This window comes from Phoxinus phoxinus, assembly GCF_949152265.1.
Source record: "Phoxinus phoxinus genome assembly, chromosome: 3".
Lineage (NCBI taxonomy): Eukaryota > Metazoa > Chordata > Actinopteri > Cypriniformes > Leuciscidae > Phoxinus > Phoxinus phoxinus.
In genome coordinates this window covers 20,231,419-20,249,263 of record NC_136878.1, presented here as the reverse complement: position 1 = coordinate 20,249,263, position 17,845 = coordinate 20,231,419, and the positions used below count along the sequence as shown (strand labels likewise).

Here is a 17,845-nt window from a genome sequence, read left to right as displayed (position 1 = left end):
AACTTGCCTTAGAAAAAACTCATTACTGGTGTGCATCTTGAGACAAAACAATGGCACAGACATATTTTAAGATATGCCAGTGCAAGTTGGTTTCAGTTAAAACAGCTCAAACATGCATTTTAGTCTGGTACTAGGCTTCAGCCTTGTCTGGGAAACTGGCGGATAGGCTGTTACAATTAAATCCAAATTAAGTATTTAGATTTCGGAATGTGCATTAAATATATGCTTTTGGCATTTGCTTTTATCCAAAACGACTTTCATTGCATTAAATGAAGGCCTATACATTTTTAACAGTTAATTGTTGTCCTGGCAAAAAGGTAGAACTTGTTTATTGATGCGAAAATGTTACTTACTGCGGGTGTTTCACATTTCAATTGACCATACAACATTCAACACTCAACACAATGCTTTAATGTTGTGAAATTTTGTGATTTTCTGGTATCACCAGCAGGTGGCGCTGGAAAGTTACTGAAAAGGTCGCTCATGAGATTTGAGCGTTGAAGGAGAGGGGAGTTGATGTGACTGGTTCACATTTTATAGAAGCTAGATAGATACAGATCCTCTGATATTTTAAACCCGGATTTCGTCAGAAGTATTCTCTCCATAAACGTGAAAAGGTATGTGACTGAGCCAGGTTTACAGAAAACTACATGCACTAGGTTATTATTATTCCAACCTAGGACAATACGGAATGAAACGCTATAAAGTTTGGCTTAACAGTTGCATAACAGCTCTGCTGAATCCGTGTCCACACCTTTCTTAATCTTAGATGAGATTTGTCATATTAAATCTTGCCACCAAGACGGTCTAATTATTAACTTGAAGCTCTTTCAATGCAACGAGGATTACATTAATTAACGTGACACAACAATCTGGCCTAATTTCATGGAACATTGAAGGAAGGAAGCTCTGAGTTGAATTGCAGTCGACACCAGAGCAGAGGGGGGAGAAGGAACATTAATTCAATCAACTAGCTGTGTTGTGAGTTGAAGATCGCAGAGGAGGGCTTCATTTACTGAGTAATCGTGTCTGCAGTTTACAGTGTTTCAAAGTTTCCAGTGACCATTGACATTGGCGTTTCTCTAAATCTAATTCCTGGAGGTTCAAAGTAGATCATCAGACTTCATACCAGGGTTGCCACCTTCAGTGTGGCAAAATAAGGGACACCCATTCACCCCCCCCCCCCCCCCCCCCCAATGCTCAACTTTGACAAAGTCATTTTTATTGTTATAATTGTGATTTCATAATATGTAGATATGAATCCAACTAAAAGCTATTGAAAATATGTATTTTAGTCAAATAGCAAATGGTGTAGCTCTGCAGCCATCTACTAAAGTGATAATCTTAATCTTAATAATCTTACACTAAACCATGTCAAATTATCTATATCCATGAACGTTAGAAATGTGGGTCTTTTATAAAGTGAATTTAACTTTTTTTTTTTACTGTTTTTGTTTAAAAAATATTTATTTATATAGCCTGAAGTAAAAACAATATAATAAATCCTCCTAAAACTATAAATCCTAAAAAAAAACTATTATGTTTCAAAATGACATTTTGTTGAAACATCACAAGTGTGACTTTTTCCCCCCACACTAACATAAAAAACAGATATTATTCAAATTTATTTAAAAAAAAATTTGTAGATGTAGAAAGTGTTGTCAACCGTGCAAAGTCTCACATCATTTGGACAAATATAATGTTTTATTTATTTCAGCAAACGTCATTTGGGGTCGAAAAGACCCGAACAGCGCGCTACAAGGGTTAAAAAACGTGCAGGTTTACAGCGCATGTTCACGAGACTCAGTCGCTATAGAAACAAAGACGCTAAAATGCAATCACGCAATGAGCTTCTCTACTAAGAAATTGATTTCTTTATATTTGCTATTAGTATTATCCATACTGCAAAATCCTTATGTTTTTATTCAACTATATGTGGGCCTAATGTAAAATACGGGACAAATCGCGTCCCTTATTGATTTGATACGGGACGCATCATCTTACTTGTAAATACGGGACGATTCCGTATTTTAAGGGACGGGTGGCAACCCTACTTCATACATACGTCTATAATCCCTGTCAACGTAGGGATGGGAAATATATCGGTACCATATCGGTTTTTAGAGACCTTTAAAATATATCTACCAATTGGATATTTAATTTTACATGCTAATTTCTCCTACTTTTACATTTAAATTATATTTAACTCTTGAAGTTTCACACTTTAAGTAACTCTTTAAAAACATTAATTTCCTAACTCTATAAAATGTCAAAATTAATATTCATTTGTCATACTGTAACATTATTGATTTTAGTTTGACTATTTTTGTTTGTTTGTCTTTAGACAAAATCGTGTAGTTAATATCCACCATTTATCAGTTATAATATAATTTTTTAGAAAATATTTGACAATTATTTGGTAAATCTGAGTGAACACTGAATTCTGCTTCTGAGTGCATGACATGTGCTTGAAAGTGCCATGGTACAGAAGAAGCACAGTCGTTTCTTGTAAGAGCTCAGTTCTATTTTTGAGTCTCAGTAATTCATATCATGCTCAAATGTGGCACGATACAATAAAATGAAATAATTCAGATCAAAAGATACAGCAAGTGGCGAGACTTTCATACCAGGAAATAATTGGTTTTGAGAAAGGTTTGAACCAGATTGTATTCCTCAGTCTGATACTGTAAGCACACGCTCATATAAGAGCTGCCAATGTGATCTTTTGTTGTCTCAGCTTTCACAACCTAATGCATGCACGTTATTCCTTTTAATTGGTTTTTGTGATTTTATACCTCATCCATATGGCACAGAAAAAGCTTCTGTCGGAACAACATAAATCCTCTCTGTTTTAGCACTGCTATGTACACAATGTTGATGAAGCGCTTTAAACAGATGATGGATTGCTCTTTAACAGCCAAAGCAACTTCACTGTCACTGCCACTGAAAAGAGAGATAGGGAGAGAGAGAGAGAGTATGTGCTATGAGATGCAAAGTGTAGCAGCAGCAAGAGGTGTGAAACATAAATTAGTATGGTTTTAGGCTGCACAGATGGGCCTCTGCCACTCTATATACTGCATACAAATGCTTAGAGCCTGAGGAGCATCTCTTCATACAAACAGATTGAATGGGCCACCCATATAAGCCACAAAGACACAGACAGTCGACAAGATTGGTTTAATGAAATTATTCTCTATGAATCTCACAAATTCACTTAAGGTTCCAGAATAGTGTTCTTTTTATTTTTTCAGATTAAAAAAAAAAAAAAATTACTTTTGAATTTTGACAAGGGCTTTTTGGAAATCCAGCCAAAATCTAATAAAGCCATATGTGCTGAGTGTATTAAATAAAATTGATCTGGCAAAGAGTATATGAAGAACGAAATCTAAGAATGACCAAAAGAAGCAGGTTAATTAAAGGGATAGTTTACCCAAAAATTAAAATTATGTCATTTAATATCATTTTATCATCTGATATTAAATTATGTCATTTTGTTCATCTGCTGAATACAAAAGAAGATATTTTGAAGAATATGTGTAACCAAACAGTTGATGAGTCCCATTGACTTCCATAGTATACAAAAATACAATGGAAGTCAATGGGGCCAATCAACTGTTTGGTTACCAATATTCTTCAAAATATCACCTTGAGGGTGTAAATGTAATTTTTGGGTGAATTATCTGTTTAATTGCAGACTTGGGTTTAACAAGTAAAGTGATATGAAAGCGAGGAAATCAATATTATACAAGGTGTATTCTAACAAATTATTTTATTTTATAGAGAAGACTAGAGGAGAATGAAAGGCAAGGCAAGTTTATTTGTATTGCACATTTCATACACAATGGTAATTCAAAGTGCGTTACATAAAAATAATCCTAAAATAATCACAGCAGATACATAATAATAATAAACATAGCTTAATAACAATAAGATATTTGACCTGAATTATCATAGTAACTCACTTTGCTTTCACTTATTCCGCCATGGTTGTTGCCTGTGTTGCGTAGCGTGTACGTGAATGCAGGGGCAGAGGCTTCAAGATAGGGGTGCGATCCTTTTGGGTAGGGGTGAGTTTGTTTTGGGGATTTCCAATATAAACCGCATTTGTTTGCCAGAAATAGTTTACTCCACTTTTAATGAGCTGAATTAATTTGAATTGTACTGACCACACCCCACAGGAAGTTGAATTAGAATTTGATTTGAAGTAACAGAAAAATAAATGACTGAATTTCAATTCAAAGAAATTCAATCCAGGTAATGCATTCTGAGGAATGACGTGTTGTTAAACAAAATTGTGTTTATAAACTGTACAGTTAAAAAGTTTGATGAATAAAGTCAAATGTAAATACAGTAAAAACATTAATGTTGTGAAATATTATTACATTTTAAAATAACTTTTTAAAATATATTAAAATTAAAATGTAATTTATTCCTATAATGGCAAAGCTAAATTTTCAGCATCATTAATTCAGTCTTCAGTGTCACATGATCCTTCACAAATCATTTTAATATGCTGATTTGGTGCTCAAGTAAAATGTCCTATTATTATCAACGTGAGAAACTGCCCATAAACTTTTTAAAACTTTCAAGCAGGGCTTTGTGAAGCCAATATTCAAAGTTTGACTTGACAAACCTTGCTTTTCCAGCTACAAATTAGTTCTATAACTTCCTGTGAATTTCAGTTCATTTTAAATCGACTTCCTTGTATTCAAATCTGAATTGCAATTCTGCATCCTGTTTGCTCAGGTTCCAGGATTGAATTGTAACTTAAAAATATATATTCTAAATGGACTTCTCAATGTCATAAACCCTCTGTCACAGACCTCCAAATGCTCCCTAAACCAAGTTGCTTTGGAAAATATCACATTGCCCTACTTGCTTTGTTCTTGACAGTTCACTTTGACGTGAGAAGATTGGCCAAGCGGCACTTCTCCTCTATTTCCACTCCCTCTCTCCAGTCGCTCTCCTCCTTGCCTCAGGCTTGTGTGTGTGTATGTGGTTGTCAGCATGCGTGTCTATGTGCGGAGCTGATGGCTTCCGTCGTGCGGGGTGCCACACACACAAAAAGGGGTCCTGTCACTCACTCAGAGCGGCCATATGTGTGCCTGCGTGAGCTCAATGCCAGCGGCAGAGGCTCCCGCCAGAAGACATTAGGAGAGCAGTGGGGCGTCATTACCCAGGCACCATGATTGATTAACCGTGAATCAGGAGCACCAGGGCCCCTCGAAAGCCCTGTGCTGATGGGAGGAGGGAGCCCCCTGCAGATGTGGGGGTGTAATTGCATCAAGGCTTGGCAGGAGGAAAAGTAGGCAGGGGAGACACACACACAGATGAGTGCCCTCATTAGTGGGGGAATGAGATCAGTGTTTCTCCTGATGGAGCCGGCTGGATATGTGGCAGGGATCGTTTAAATATAGCAGTTTAGACAAGTGAGCTGAATCTTGGGGGTCTCTGCACTGCAAAAACACGAAATTAAATAAGCAAATAGCAACTGAGGCCTTTGATTAAAAATGAATTATTTCATGTGTATCCACATTTTGGTTCAGATTCATGAGGTGTCACTGTGAGCGGCAGAGCTGATCAGAAACTACTGAAGAATAAGGACTTTTTTTTTTTTCTATTTTCCTTTTTCCTCCTCTAACACTCTGATCCTTAGCGGTAGGGAAGCTCAGGATGAGATGATGATCCCTTAATGGCCCCCTGCCCTTCCTCTCCCTCTTCTCCGTGTCCCGGAGCCATGCAGCGCATTTGTGTGCTGTGGAGGGGTGACTAATGAAATCCAGTGAGAGGCAGCCAGCCCTGGGAATCCGACGCTAATGTTTTGTTTGGTATTAAGATGCGCAAAGGCAACTCAAACTCCCACTGACTTGGACGCGAAAACATTTGGAATGGGCTCATCAATCAAGCCCCACCACGCTGGAACTGTCTAATCCTGGGGTGCGTCACGCGCCGTGGCGACACTTCGTACACGGAGCGCACACACATTAGATGTCATTCACACATGTATGAATTCAAAGTTGAAAAAGTGACTTACAAACTGACATTAGTGGAAAATACTTTTGGTGCTTGGATTTTCCCTCTGGAGTTTGTGCTCTCCAGAGATGCTTGGATTACTTTATTTTAAGCTTTGTATAATTGTATGAGTATATGTGGTTCTTCAGTAGACGTATGTGTACAGTATATATATTTTATTTCTTTGTTCTTAGTGGCAAAACATAAGTAGCCTATAAAATAGGACAGGTTTCGTAATACTCGAGCCAAATTATCAAATGGAAAATCTATGTAAAAAAAAATTGTGTGTGAACCAGGTTTTGGCAATGATTACACATCATTTGGCGGTGCCTGTGACGATTACATTTTTGCATTCAAAGTCAATTGCAAAAATTTACAAAAATGTGTTTTAAATGTCACAGTATTACAGCAGTCAAAATGACCCATAGGTACCGGTATATACTGTACTGTATATAGCAAACAATTTGTTATTATACTCTTGCATTTCAATTTTGATGCTTTTAAATAAGTGACCATATCACTCCAGAACAGACATGAGCCTAATAATATTATTTAATAATAATAATAATTAATATTATTATTGTTGTTATTAATATGATCAATAATGATGATTATTTTCATGTTTAAGAGACAGTGAGATGCAGAATAAAATGTCAATTATTATTATTATTATATTATTTTAATATTACCGGTATGTTTCATTTATTTAAAATCTATTGATTTACCAGTTTTACATTTACTGGTCTAGAGCCATCTCATTATTTGCCCATAAAATATCTATACAACTCTTAATGCAGTAATAGTGCAGGCCCAATATTAAGAAAGTCAAAAAAGGTTAGCAATTAATCTTACATATTTGTTGACCACTACCAAAATATGAATACTTTGCATTGTAGGCTACTCTATATATTAGAACTAAGATTTTTTTCTTTACATTTTTATTGTACAGTCTGCCTATTTGTAAATGCATTGATGTTTGTGAAAGTCCTCAAAGCAATCAGTCTCTCAGTGACTGATAGTGAGCGAGGGCTGGCGCTTCTCTTGAACCTCAGTCAGCTGAGATTAGGGCTCGTGATGACAGAGATTTAGGTAGACTGGAGCACACACTGTCACACCTCTCTGTGGTGGCCTTTAATCAGAACAGTACACATCACTAATGGCATACATTGATTGATGAGTGAACGTTCTCTGGGGGCTTTTCCTCCTGATTGTGTCTCGCAATACAAAACTGACTTTGTTTTTCACAATCTATTCCTCTTTTTCACAATTTGGTGTAACGAGGACATGATTACAGCGAAATCCTGATTCACATTTTTTTGAAGTAAAGTGATTTGGTCAGGGTAGTGGACTTTGGGGGATTTGTTGCTGTGTTTTTATTGAGACCGTATCTGAATGTCTGTACAGGCCTAAGTGGAGCATGACTCGGTTTCTGTGTTGTTCTTGGAACAGTGCTTCGTTCAAGTGGATTGACTTCGTTGAAGTTAGTCATACTGTATTAGAAATGTAATTTTACTCTATCAATGGATCATTGTTCGTCTTTACAGGCTTATTGCTATTGTTAAGCATTTTTTTTATCAATCTATTTGATTTATTATACCCTGATGAATTTATTAGAAAAACAAAAGTAGATACTTAATGGACCTTGATGGCAGATACGACTTTGAGGTTGCATGATTTTAACCACCAGGAGGCAGCGGCAGGCAACCACTGGAGCAGACTGTGGCACACTCTGCTTTTGGTGTAAATTAGCCAGTACTAAACACACCTGGAAAATGATCTGTTCTGGGTTGTTTCTCTTTAGCATGCCCTGTTTATAGCAGGGGAAAATTGATATGCTTACGTGCCAAGAATGCTTAGATGCAACCAGTACACAAAAGCATACCGAGGCCTTTCAAATACTGGAGTTATGTTTTAAAAATGTATTCAACAGCTTAGGAATGCTATGCTAACTGCTAGTGAAATCATACCATTTATTGTTTTGGAGATCAAATTTAAAGTCAAGTCAACATAAATAAATTCATGTACAGATGCATCTTACCAGATGTAAGTCAGTTTGATCTATTAAAAAGTTGCTCTGAAAGGGACAATTTTTTTTTTTTAAACTAAAAAAAAATTAAGTTAATCAAACTGTTCAATTACACTATTTGCTGTGCGTTCAAATGGAAGTAGGCCCATTTTAGTTTGTAATTAATTTTATGTATTTTTAATTTTTTTTTCTGCTACAGAGAATTGTGGGAAATGTAGCTTGGTCACATAGGCCTGCTTTCTATGTAGTATTTTCTGGCAGGCTTCATCACTCTTAAATCTAAAAAAAAAAAAAAAAATTATGAGTGATGACTTCCATGTGCAATTTACTCACATTTGTGATCATTCCAACATTAAACGCACTGTACACTATACTGCTCAAAAGTTTACGGTCGGAATGTTTTCTCAAATGTTTTTAATGAAGCAGTAAAAACAGTAACATTGTGAACTATTTTAATATAATTTCTATTTTGATAAACTTTCTATTTTAATTTATTTCTGTGATGGCAAAGCTGAATTTCCAGCACAATTATTCCAGTGTCACATGATCCTTCTCAAATCATTGTAACATTCTGATTTGGTGCTCAATAAACATATATTTTATTATTACTATTATCAATGTTGAAAGTTCTACCGGTACTGCTTATTATTTTTGTTTAAACCATGGTCCATTTTTGTCAGGATTCTTTGATGCTAAAAAAACAGCATTTATTTGAAAGATAAATGTTTTGTAATATTTTACAAATGTCTCTCACTTTTGACCACTTTTGTCATTGTTCAAATTTAATAGTGTAAAAGCTGTATGAGAATGTATGCTACATACTTAGTTTCAGAATTCAACACATTTATCCTGATAGCCTCAATGTTTCACCGTAACCTTCTCAAGGGTCCTTCGTGTATAGAAAAGTCTCATTTCTCAGTACTGCCTTCAGACTGTCCAGGGAGAGCGAGAGCCTCATGGGTGAAACCAGAATAATGAAAAGGAGGGATTTTGGCCATTTGACTTCAGTGGTAGCCTTTAAGATACTGCACCAAAGAAATGTCAGACCAGATCTTATCAGTGTAGTGATAAGAGGACAGCGCCCCCTAGGTGGCACTTTTTTACTGAAGGTCAGAACGGGGTCAGGCTGGCAAGGCAAAGGGAGATCCAGGTCCAGGACTGGCCACCCACTGTGTAATATCCAGTTTCTGTTGAGGGATGGGAATAGACGAGACACAGAAGGGAGAGAAAAAGCCGGAGAGTGAGGGGGAGAGCAGACAAATCTGAGATCATGGAGCATCTCTGTCCTGTATCCATGCATAGAGCTCTATCTCTCTCGCTCATCTCTCTCACCCACGCTGATTATTTCCTGGTCTGAAGCCCCTGTGGTTTTCCAAATGATTTTAAAATGGATTTCATTTCCTGTTGGGGGGGGAAGGGGGCAGCGATAGTAGTAGGACAAACCCGAATGCTAGTTGTGTGGGAGAGAGATGAGGAAGGGAGATGGAGAGGAGAGGATGTGAGAGAAAAAAGAGAAAGGGGGCTTCTTTTTCCTGGATATGAGGTTCTGAGTTTTGCCCTCAGGCCTCAACACCACACAGCATTCTGTTACAATGCTCATTTCCTCTCACAGACCCTGGAAGACTTCTCTTCTTTGGCACCGTTCTTCTGTCTTACTTTCAGTTGCCTGTTTTTTGGGTTTCTCCATCTTTATTTTTTTTTTCTCAGCTGCTTGTAAAGTTTGTAAAATCACTTTGAAGCCACTTAAGTTCGCCCCAAAAAATGAAAAGCCTGTTATCATTTGTTCACCCTAATGTGTCATTCCAATTCTGTATGATGCATTTTCTTTTTTTTGTGGGACACAAAAGGGAAATTTGTTTTGAACCCCACTGACTTCAATCAAATATCATTCAAAATATCATCTTTTGTGTTTCCACAGAAGAGAGAAAGAAAGTGATTATAGGTTTAGAAAAGACGGTGAATAAATGATGACAGAATTTTCAGTTTTTTGGTAAAGCCAGAATAAAGATTCTTTTCAGCAATCTGTATTTTGTGAATTACTATCTACTTCAACAAGCAGATGAAGTTACAAACGCAATGCATGCACCTTTTCCCATTTCTTTCTCAATCTATTGCTTTTATTCCTTCTCCCACAAGGCCCGGGGAATCGGCGTGACATAAGCGCCTTCCCCTCGAGGCGCAGGTCGGAAGACAGAAGGAGAGGAGGAAGAGAGAGAGAGAGACGGGGCTCGATAAGAGCCGCTATCAGAACTCACCCAAACACAGCGTCCGGCTGTTCTCCCTTGTGCATGCGGAGGAAAACAGATACAGGTTTGGGCACTTTTCCATGCTGTCTCTTCCCTCTTTTGTCACCCATTTCAATAGGTAGGTCTCAGAAAGGATGTCTGTTAGGATGTTCGTGACAAAGAGTAAATACAGCAATTGTCTTCCACACAAGAGGTTTTATCGTGTGTGTGAACCTATGCAAGTAAGCTTGTGAGAATGAAGGTTTATTTAGTGCATGTTGCTGGCTGTTTTCAACGAGTTGAAATTATATTTAAAAAAGCAAAGTAAAGTAAAAAAAACAAAACAAAGGAGAAGAGCATGTGAGGAAATACAGGTGTCATCACCTTCTTCACTTACATCTTTCTTCTGCTCCAAATCCCAATATCCGCTCGTCCTGTTTCCCTCACTGAGCTATCACTTTCCCGAGCCCCCGTCCCCCCATCTTTCCTAATGAGCAGAGACTCTCTTAACCTGAGCCACCATCTACTTCTACGTCTTCCTGCTAATTACCATCGGCTTGTCACAGCTTATGCAGATGAAGCTCGCTCCTTCCCCTCAGGTATAGCACCTCTCACAAACTAGTGTGAAACAAGGCAATGCTACTATGTTTGGTAGCTAGACTTTTTCCAAAAGTTAGTGGACTTGTTTACTAAGTTTAAAATGTAATTTCCACAACAGAACAGATGTGGTGGAAATTACTTAGTGCTGGAAATGTTAAAGTCCCCCTGAAGTCAATAATTGTATCCCTTGAAACTCATCTTTGATCACCAAAATGACATTTAAATGTTTTTCCTGTGAAACAAAAATCATTCATGCCTTAAAATAGCTTGAAATTTAACTCTGCACCCTTGCTTCATTTCGTATACACGGAACCATGGATATGCAAATAAGCTCCGCCTCCACTCGCTCATACAGGCTCGTCTACAAGTTGATGTATCAGAATGGTAATGCGTTTTTAAGTATCGCTTTCTACAACGTCGGATACATAACGGTAATTAATAGTCTTTGGCTTGACTACATTATCAAACGGCTAATAATGTATTGCTAATGTTACACAAACCATGTTCCCGTTTGCCATCTCAGAGACAGCTGCCTTCTAACAATCAGTACCCATAGAAATGCTTTGAACAACTCATATATAGTTCATCATAATATTGTAATATTCATCATATATAATTCAATGCAAAAATAACAGAATTCTCTTGTATCTACAAACAAGTTCAATTTTAAAGGTGATTTTAAAGGGATTGTTGACAAAAAAAATAAAAACTCAGTCATCATTTCCCCGTTTCAAACCTTTCTTTCTATTGCAGAATATAAAAGAAAGTTTGGATTTTTTATCGTTCTTTTGTAAGAACCAGCTTTGGTTCTGTTTTGCGCCAAACAGGTTTGGCACAAAACACAACTTCCACAAAAAAAAGTGAGAAACTTCTCAAAATATATATATATATTTAATCTTCCACGGATAAAAAGTAAGTAATACAGGTTTGGAATGACATTTGGGTGAGTAAACAATGACATAATACATTTTTTTTGGGATAACCTGTACCTTTAGGAGTATTTAAAAAAGTGCACATAGTTGAAACTTTTGAAAAAACTTTGAAATGCTGCTGCATTACTCCATATGATGAACCCTAGCATTAATTATTGTTTTAGATTATATTTGACAGTGGAACTCTGACTGTGTGTTAGTCAACCTGGGAAATTTCCCTCTGCTATGGCCAAAATCTTGATTTGAAACAGAATGTACAGCATCTAACCCCCATAGCTTTAACACAGGAAGTAAGGCCACCTTAAAAGTGCCTCTCAAACAATAGCCAGGAGGGCTGTTCACTGGCCAGATATTTTTATATTTTATATATTTAGGACTTCTGTTGATGGAAGGAAACCCAATTGGGCATCAGACAGAAATGGAGAGAAGCCTTAAGAGTGGGACATACAGTGAGAGCTAGAGAGAGAGAGCTCATGTGTGACCTTGACCACCAGTATAAACAGTAGCGTCCTGTGAAACCGGATTGCATTCACAAACCGGATCGCATCAGTGGTTCTCAGGCGACCAACCGGAGGTTCTTAGGTTCAGCTTTGTTTATGAAAAATTCAAGGAAAGCAACACCTTTGCTCTCTTGTGATCTATGCCTTATGTCCTCTCCTTGTCAACCGAGATAATGAGTGAGAGAGGAACACACGCTGTTTTGTCATTAAAGGAATATTCCGGGTTCAATTGAAAGCTCTAATTTCCACTTGTCCCTCCTTCTCTTTTATAAAAGGTCAAAATATTGGTTACACTTACTATGGAAGTGAATGTGGCCAATCTGTAAACGTTAAAGTTTGTTTCTGTGTCACAAGAATAAAGAATAAGCCACAAGACATAAATTATATGCGTGTCGACGTGCTTTTAGTGTGAAAATATCCCGTACTAACATTTTCTGTGTAAAATGATATCAAATTGTACAACTTTGTCATAAACCCTAAAATGACTGTTAACTTATGTTTAAAAAAATGTTTGGGGGGGTAATCGGCATTATACCACTAATGTCATCATCAATTGAGCTTAACTTGTATATAACCCAGAATATTCCTGTAATTGCAAGTCAAATGCCAAACCCTGAGAATGGAGCTACTGTAGGTGCTCCTCCCTTCGATTTCCTCAAGGTGGAGCAGGCGATGGGAAGGAGAATCTTGCAAATGCACAAAGAATTCAGTCAGTAAGTAGGATGTTTCTGGGATGGATGAAGCCTGTTTGAGGGGGTGGGGGAGAGGAAGGAGGGAGGGAGGGATGGGGTTGGCCTTGGCTCCGCTCGGCTCGGCGGGGTTTGATCAGCCAGGCTCTGGGCTAATCACACTCGCGTTGATTAACAAGCTGCGCAAACACACAGGGCATGATTGAGCTGCCCGGGTAAAGAAAATAACCGGCAATCTACGAGAAGCCCAGGACACACATGTCTTTCACTCGTCTCTCCTCAACCCCAAACAGCCTCATACGTGCACACACACACATCAGAAACAGCGCTCTCCTTCCTTTAGTACCTCTGGTCAGACTTTCCGCAATCTTTCTGTCCTTCTCAATAATTTTTCACCCTCACTGTTTTGTTTTGCTTAAATGTTTGGCGCACAAAGCCGTGAGGTAATCGCATATTCTCCATAGTCTATCATATGGCTATTTATAGAGGTGCTCCCTCTTGACTTTTTCTCAACATTGTTGGCTGTAACTTGGCTTGTCTAAAGCTCACTGATCACTTTGGGGCATTGCTGTCTGGACATACTCCCATACATGCATTAGATTTCAATTTAAGCATAGTGTTGTTTAGGCACGTGTGGGGGATTGAAATAGGGGGTGCACCTCCACCTCCTCACTCTCCTTCACACACACACACACACATACCCTCCTGCTTTCGCAAGCTGCAAATGAAACCAGATGGACTCATTTATTGCCAATTAGCTCCAACGCTGTAAGTGAAGCCTCACCTATACAATTTAAACTTTTTTATTGAAACCTCCCAGCACCTCTAACACTGCATCTCAATAAGAAGGACTAACATCTTTATAACCTCCACCTCCCACCAGTGCCAGGAAAGAAAGAGAAAGAGGCTGAAATCTTTGAGGTTTCCTTCAAAGGAGATGTAAAGATATACAGAGAAAGAAATAAAGAAAAAAAATATATAAATCTGACGCATTTATATAACCTATTTGAAATATTATTCATTATTTAAAATAACTGTTAATATAATATTTACATTTATTTTAAAATGGCATTTATTTCTGTGATGGCAAAGCAGTCGTTACTCCAGTGTCACATGATCCTTCGGAAATTCTAATATGCTGATTTGCTACTCAAGAAACATTTCTTATTATCATCAATGTTGAAAACCATTGTGCTCCTTAATATTCTTCTAGAAACCATGAAACTTTTTTCCAAGATTCTTTGATGAATTTAAAGTTCGACTGAGCAGCATTTATTTGAAATATAAATATAAAATAAAAAGTATCTCAATTCAATATTCCATTTATATGTATTTATTTGTCTGCTTTATTATTCTGTACATATCTTTAATTTTTACAATATTTATTACTTTCCTAAACAGTTTGTTTCTTTAGGATTTATCAGGAAATGCATCAGATGTCTCATTTATATGATTCTGAAATATGGAAAGAACATGGGGCAGCACTGAAGACTCAAACGGTTTTTACGCAACTTAACAGCCACATTATTGAGCCAACAAGAAACGGCTAAAGAGGGGTGAACACATGTCATTAATCCATGGAGCCACACATTTGGAGGTCCCAAGAGGAGGATTTCCCATTAACATGACTTTTTAGTCATTTAGGCCAGATGTACACTGTGAACTCCACACCGGTCTCAGACAATAATGCTTTCTTTTCATTCTTATGGCATACTCAGGTCATGTGTTAACTGTAATTGCATTGAGGTTGAAGTGTAGACTGTTAGTGTTTCTTTAATCTGAGGGCCATCTGTATGTGTTCATGTAGCTCAAACAGTAGAGCTTGGTGATAACTATACCAAAGGTTGTGAGTTTGATGCAATGCATAAATAAATATGTATTCCTTGAATGCAGTGTAAAAAGCATAAATTCAAATGTATGTTTTTGCCAAATTCCAATGCCAAATGTATTGCTTTTCTTGTTCCGTAGTGACCTTGCTTCATCTGCCAAATCATTTCCCTTTTGGTCTCAGCAGTATTGCTTCTTAATTAGGCACTAAACAATTTAATGTTTTAAATAGGCATCCAGTCAATTTCTTTAAATCATAGATTCATGGCAGTTGGTTTTACAGACTTTGTGGTCACTGAAGAAGCAATAAAGTCTGAAATTTTGCACATGTAAATACTGCCCTTTGTGTGTTTGCTTCTTAAATATTTGGGATTAATTGATTATGCATTCAGCTAACACTATATAAGAGTGTAGTATTGTCAGCTCCACTGAAGACATTTTATGATCTTTTTGTCCATTACCCCCCAAAATCAGAATAAAAAAGGCCTCATCTCTTCTTCAGGTTTTAGTCTGGTTGTGGAATGCTGCAGTAGCCTACATAGGGATGACCTCTGTCTGCACTATGTACATGCTCCACATAATATCCAGTTTGGAATACCTATGAAACCTCATATCAGATACACATGTATCCTGACCTAATTAAGAGGCCACATCTGAATGATTGTCCCTTTAACAAATAAATGTGTATTCTACAAATTTTGTTACAAACAGCAATACAAACCTATTTTGTAGATTTAAAATTTGTGTACTAAATTGTTCACCCCACTTGTTTTCTCTATTCTCAATGTGTCGATGGACATGAACCATTAGCCTCATGTTCCATGTGACTTCTCTCTTGTTTTATTTTTCTCTCCACCCTCTCTAAGCAAAGCCATATGTCTGCTGACTTGCATGTCACATGGCTCATTGGCACACAGCCCCGCCCACCTCCATGTCCTGCCCCCTTTCTCCAATCAGTTTGCTGCTAACTCAAAACCATGGGGGGAGCATTTTGTAATCATTGTCATTCATTTGTTAGTTTTCTTGTCCATATTTTAATCAATGCTACATTTTTGTTAGCAAATGTAAGTGCTTAAAAAGAAAATAGAAAGTCTGTCATCATTTACTCACCCGTAATTTCAAACCTGTGAAAAATATTTGTATAAATATAAAATGATTGTTGTTTTTGGTCCATACAATGAAATCATTGGGGTCCAATTTTTACTTTTGCTCTCAGAGGAAGAAAAAAAATGTACAACAGCTTGTTACTGAGGAAGTACCCTATGTAACAACTATGTACCTTACCCCTAAAAGGTTCATATCTGTACCAGAAGGGTACATATTTCTACTCTAAGCTCTGAAATGCACCTTTTTAATGGTAGATACGGTATAAATGTGTCGCTTTAAAAGTACTGCCCTATTGACAAGATGTTGTAAGGTCAAATTGTAGGCTACTGTGATTTTTATTTTTTTATATATATATATATATATATAAAAAAAGAAGAGGTAATTAAAAATGACCTACACTTGCTGGATGAGCAGGTGCTCAAATAATCCAAACATGTTCTTTGAGGAAAGACACAGGAATGCAGCTTTTATGTCATTTATGTCCAGGCCGATGGAAACACATCCAGTCAATTTGTGTGTGTGCTGTTTCAGTGAACTGAAAATGATGAGGAAGAGGTTATTTTCAGTGCTGCTCATTGAGAGTGGCGCTAATTGTCCCTGCAATGCTAATCAGTTCCGCCAATCCCAAGTGGGCCAGAAAGAGAGACCAATTTTCCTGTTACTGATCTCATGAGGGTGAGGGTGTGGGTGTGTGTATGGGGGGAGGGAGGTGTACAGATGTGTGCAAATATATATTTGTGTGCATCTTTACATTTGTGTATCAGTGTGTGAATATACAGTCAAAGAAGTGCAAAACACCTAAAGAGTTCTCATGGGACTCTCAGTATAGGTGTTTGATTAGACAGCTCTTGTGCTGTTGACATGTTTGTCATTTTAAAATTAAATTTTAAGTGCCCCTATTGTATTTTTTTCTGATTTTACCTTTCATGTAAGATGTAATACAGCTGTTTGTAAATGTAAAAAGTCTGCAAAGTTTCCATGATCAGATTTCACGACAAATGGAGGTAGTGTCCTCCTAGAACTGATTCTAACTGAAACGAGTCTTCAGTAATTCCAGTCTCATCATCTGCAAGAACCTAGTCCATGTTTGTAACAAATTTGCATAAAGTCAGCCTATGGTCTTCATTGGCTGCCTACAAACAACGTCTGCTTTGACCTCAAACACTAGTTGTAGCTAAGGCCTGAAAAGGTTTGGTTCGTTTTGTTATCATGTTGAGAAGGTGCTCTTTTCTGCGATGTGTAAGCGATTACAGACACCATCGTTACGGTTCATATCACTGTAAATACAAGTTCTGAGGAAGCCTCCGGAGCTGAAATTAAGATATGGTATGGATATGGTAATTTTGCTTACGACATGCACTGTAAACGGTAGACCAATCACAACAGACTAGGCCATCTGACCAATCAGAGCAGAGTAGGCTCTCAGAAAAGAAGCGTTTAGAGAGACTGAACCTTTTATGGGGCCATTTCAGACACTGAGAAAAGAGTTGATGCTGCATGTAAACCTAGGAGGCCTCCAAAACAAAATAACTTTAAAAGTACCACAATTATGCTATTTTAAAGTATGTCAGCAGGTAGGAGTGTGACAGCTTTTAAACAGTCTTTTACAACCCATTTTAATGTCATAAACTAATTCTTAATGGCCAATCGGGGATTAACCTGATCTAAGAACTAAACTGTTCCGTGGTGGGCCTGAATAGCACATGGCCAGATGGACAAGATTATTTCTGTTGTGTTTACAGTTTCATTTGGAGATTGTGCATGGGTGCATCTAACATTAAATACTTTAAGTGTGGGTACACCATAGCGGCAATTTCAATCTGGCCAACCAGCTGGATTTTCCCTGGAGGATTTAGCCTGGCAAGCGCAATTTATGTCTGACAAACTATCACAACACATTACATGCGACTATGTGGTGCTACACACA

At 37.5% G+C, this 17,845-nt stretch overlaps 1 long non-coding RNA gene across 1 annotated transcript; it reads left to right on the top strand.

Moving 5' to 3' along the window:
* Positions 1 to 467: 467 nt before the first annotated feature.
* Positions 468 to 15,982, top strand: LOC306996150. Its single transcript, XR_013797020.1, has 3 exons — positions 468 to 617; positions 10,175 to 10,348; positions 14,399 to 15,982. It is a non-coding gene; the product is annotated as an uncharacterized lncRNA (long non-coding RNA).
* The last annotated feature ends 1,863 nt before the right edge of the window (positions 15,983 to 17,845 follow it).